Raw genomic sequence first — 4,742 nt, 5'->3', positions numbered from 1 at the left:
CCCATTCAATGTCACCGACACATTTCCACGGAGCCTCCGCCCCCCCCGCCGCCCCCGCGACTGGCTCGGCCCAGAGCCGGCCCCGCCCCGCCCCCGCCCGGGCCCCCCTCATTGCGCCGGCCGCCCATCAATCAGCCCCGCCGCTGCTAGTCCTCGGGCGGCTCCCCGCGCCGCTGCCATTGCAGCTCCGGGCCGGGGGCGCCAGCACCGGCCTGGCAGCTCCGTGACTAGGTCGGAGAGGTAAACAAAGTGAAATATCCTTCCGCGGCCCGGGGCCCTGGGCGCTCTGCGCTCCCCGCTGCCGGCAGCTGGGCCGGGGTTACCGGCGGCGACTCCCGGGCCGTTCCCCCAAAGCTGCTCCGGCAGCGCCGGCTCCAGCTCTTCGTAGCTCGTTCATCCTCCTGGTGCTTTTCCCCAGAAAGCCAGGCAGGCTCTGAGCTTCGGACCCCAGGCTCAGAGGTGGCCCAGAACGAGGAGCTGCTCTCTGTTTTGGAAGCATGTGCTTGCATCGGTATTGCTGCCTGGAGTTTCGAGAATTTGTTTCATGGTTATCTCTCCGACATCCTTCTCTCCATTTAAAAGGAAATCCATTGCTTGCTTTAGTTGGTGACACTACCTGCCCCCGACCCCCACAACCTGGGCTTGGATTTCTAATATTTTCAGCAGAAGAGGAGTTGAAAGCATCTTTTGACTCAGGTCAAATTTAATCACGAATTCTTCCCTTCCCAGAGCATTGCCCGGAGGGCCTTGGAGCCCAAGCTAGACAAAATCTTGCACCCACACCTCCAGGGAGCGCTGTTGGCTCCCATCCAGGGTGCTGGGCATCCTGAGTCCTCTTTGTTAACCAGGTGAAGGCTACGGTTTTCCGCCTCGCCGCACCCCACCGCCACCCCCCCCCCCCGCCCCGCCTCGCGCTCCGCTCCCCGAATTATTCTTAACTTCCTTGGGAGATTCCAGTGCGCTGGCTTGGACAGGAACACAGGAGGAAAGGGGCTCGAACTCAGACAGAGCTTCAAACGCCAGCCATGATCTAAGATATCCCGGTGAACGAGAAGCAATCTAGTAGAGGACAAACTTTAAAAAAATAATAATGCCAAGGAACTGAGAAAGGGGACTTGGGGCGACTCCTGGAGCCCTCTGAGCTTTTGCAACGGTGTAGTATATTTTCCACTGGAGAAGGGGACTAAATTATTTATTGTCCACGGTAGGACATTTTCAGTAAAAGAAGGGAGCTATTTATAATTATGTCCACTTGGGACAACAGAGTCCCTCTAATGATCAGGAGTCCTGGGAAGGTGGCCAGAGATGGAGAGGACACTGACTATAAAGCCGCCACCCAGCAGCACAGAGTTAAGAGGAATGTTAGGAACTGGCCCGTGCCTTCTAGCACATCTCACCATCCTACTCCCCACAAACCTGCCTAGGACTCAATCTCAGATCCCAGGAGAATAGATCTATTTCCCTAGGTGATCACCATGACCACTGACCGAGCAGGGTCCCCTAATCCAGTCTTACCCCAGGAAGACACTTGGCCTGTGTCAGGGACAGACTTGAAGCAACCTCTGCTGTTGAGTCAGAAAGAGAGGTGCCTGGCCTCCTCTATGCAGTGGCCAAGAGAGCTTTATAATAATTGGGGTTAGGAGACCTGTGTTCTAGCCCTGGCTGGGACTCCGATTTCAAATGGAAATTAAGTGAAGACTTTGTTTTTTCTCCCTAGGTCCCTGTTTCTTCATCTGTAAGATGAGAAGCATAACACCCGCCCTGCTCACCTCATGTGGTTGCTTTAGAATTATATTTTCAATTCCAGGAAATCTACGAAGGCTTACTATAAGCCGGGCCCTGTGCTGAATGTTAGGGATCCAAGTATGAGTAAGATCTGGTCTCTGCCACCCAAGAGCGCAGGGTCTAGCCCCGCAGAAAGGCTGGAAAACAAATAATTTCATTGTGTAACAATGTGGCAATTAGAATATCAAGGCCTCAAGGGAGCATGGAGGAAGGAATGACTTTTCCTGAACCTCAGGGAGTTTTCCCAGAAAAATGTGATTTTTATTACCTTAAACTAATCCGGAGCAAATATTTATTGAAACCTACTATGTGCCAGATACTGGATATGAAGATACAATCATTTAAAAAAATATATTTCCTGTCTTCATAGACCTTGAAGTAGTCCTATGAGTCATAAAATAAAATGAATAAGAGCTTGTTGTTGGCATTTCAGGCAGAGGGAAGGAATGTGGAAAAGCAAAGGAGTGGGATGTTCTGAAATTTCTAGTAATGGCACCATATTCTAGCAGTGGCAGCTGGGGCAGTGGCCAGGCATGTGGCTGGCAAAGTGAATTGATTCGGATTTAGATTGGGAAGGGGTTGATAGATACAACTAGCAACAGTGGTGTTCCTAGTAGAGGGGATGGAAAATCAAGAGTGACACTGGGAAGTGACATGGTGGTTTGCAGGATTTAGAAGGATCCTGCTGAGATCACAGGGAGCGAATACCACTGGGCTTCCAAGGAAAGAGAGAGCAGGAATAGTATAAACCTCTAGTGATGCTGTACATGATTCCTAGTGAATATATGACTTCTGATGAAATTATACAGTGGCCATTCTCCTACCTGTCCTTGAAGGTCAAATTCATGGCTAAGTGCTGTGTTTGTTGATTAAATTCATGGAGCTATTGCAGTACAGGATAAATTAGATAATTTATATCAAGTGCCTTAAAATATTTTTTATGTCTGTTAACTCAGTAATTCTTATCAAATTGAAAGATAAAAACAAAAAAGCAGGTAGTAGGAAGATCTGGGTGGGGATCTTTATTCATTCGCTTTTTAGCTATATGACTTTAGTCAAATTTAGAATATCTTAATCTATAAAGTGAAATTACAGTAGAAATTTTGCCTTAACACATATCAATTATGGAAGATGTCTATAAAGCATCTGGCACAATGTCTTGCCTATAATAAAAATTCAATAACCAGCTATTATGATTATTGTTGTTGTTGGAATGCATCCACAGAAAGCAATCCTAGGTGAAATAATAGTAATAGATAACATGTTTACAGTATCAGCAAAGGCCTGTGGGAGTTGTTAAACACACAGTTACAGGAATGGCTCTATATAATATGCGACATTAATAAAATATGTGGCGATTATAAAAGGATTATATAATTACGAGGAGATATATTTAAACCAGTGTACTCTGTAGTGGGACAAATCCAGTTGTCTTGAGTTAGTAGCATGTTGTGTGTGTTTTCTAGAACATTCTTTATTCCGGAATATATTTAGCTGCTCCTTCATTCACTTCATTGCTTATTAGTTCATTCATTTAGGAAACACACAATGGGCATCTGCTAAATGTGAAGCCCTATACGAAGTGCTGTGTTTGTTGATCAAGTAATAACCAATGGTTTTTAAGAAGGAGTCATAAGACTACTATATCACTTTAAGGCCTTTACCATGTGTGACAACATTTCTCCTGTTTTAACTCTGACAGCAAGTAATGTCTAGACTCAAAACTCTGTGACAAGTTTCAAGGATAAGTTGTAGAGAGTTCCACCTCATACTGATGTGCATAAAGACTGTGGTCTGCTCAACTCCAGAACATTCCATTCTCGTTGAAAGCTCTGTGAATGAAACCCTGAAGTTGTGTAAAATGCAGTTGTCTTGGTCTGTTTGGGCTGCTATAATAAAATGATATACGCTGGTTGTTCATAAACAACAGAAATGTATTTCTCACAGTTCTGGAGGCTGGAAAGTGCAATACAAGGCATCGGCCCATTTCTTGTCTGGTAAGGGCCAGAATCCTGGTTCATAAATGACGCCTCCATGCTGTCCTCATGGTGGAAGAGACAGGACAGCTTTCTGGGGCCTCTTTTTAAGGACACTGATCTTATTCCTGGAGTCTCTGCCCTCATGACCTTATCACCTCGCAAAGACCTCACCTCTTAATACCATCACATTGGTGATTATATTTCAACATGTGAATTTGGGGGGACACAAACATTCTGACCAAGCAACTGTTAGGGCCTTAGATATAAACCCATTGGCCTGAAATTCAAGAACTTCCCAATGACTTCATCTCTCACTCTCGGTTACATACCAGACAGCTGCTCATCACCCCAAGGACTCCAGGCTCCTGCTTTTGGGCTTATGACTTAGATCATATCCTCCTCCATATTCGGTGCCTCTATGTTTCCCTGGAATATTTTCCAGGAGATTCCCTTCACCTGGCTGCACTCCCTCAGCTCAAGGTTACGTTCCCCACTTCTCTCATTTGGCTTTGTGGATGTCTCAGGTTTTAAATGACATGTTCAAAATCCAGGTGACATGGCTGTGCTTGTCCAGTAATAAGGAGGTTTGTGGTGTTAATGCCTGAGCTCCAATCTAGATACTCCTGATGATGGAATCTACAGATTGCTTAGTGTCAGAGTTAGTAGAGGTAGCCAAGAAGATAAGTGCTCCCACTTACTGCTTCATGCAAGATTTAACCAATCAATGCATGGGAAACTCAATCAGGATCCATCCTGCTCTGTAATGTTTTAGGAGGTGCCATATCTTAAACTGAGTTCTTCACCATTGCCTTAGTTCTACCGTTAGTGATACATTACTTTGCATTCAACTTCATATTCCCTTACAGCCTTCCTTGAATGTTCTGCTAGCTCTGTAAAGGGGTCCTGTCATCCATTTGTGCAGAGAAGAAGGAAGAGGTTCAGGGAAGAGGATGCACGCCTTCACAGCTGCAGCCACTG

Source organism: Aotus nancymaae, unplaced genomic scaffold (assembly GCF_030222135.1).
Source record: "Aotus nancymaae isolate 86718 unplaced genomic scaffold, 86718_ANA_hifiasm-v0.15.2.pri h1tg000057l, whole genome shotgun sequence".
Classification (NCBI taxonomy): domain Eukaryota; kingdom Metazoa; phylum Chordata; class Mammalia; order Primates; family Aotidae; genus Aotus; species Aotus nancymaae.
Note: the sequence above shows the minus strand (reverse complement) of the source record.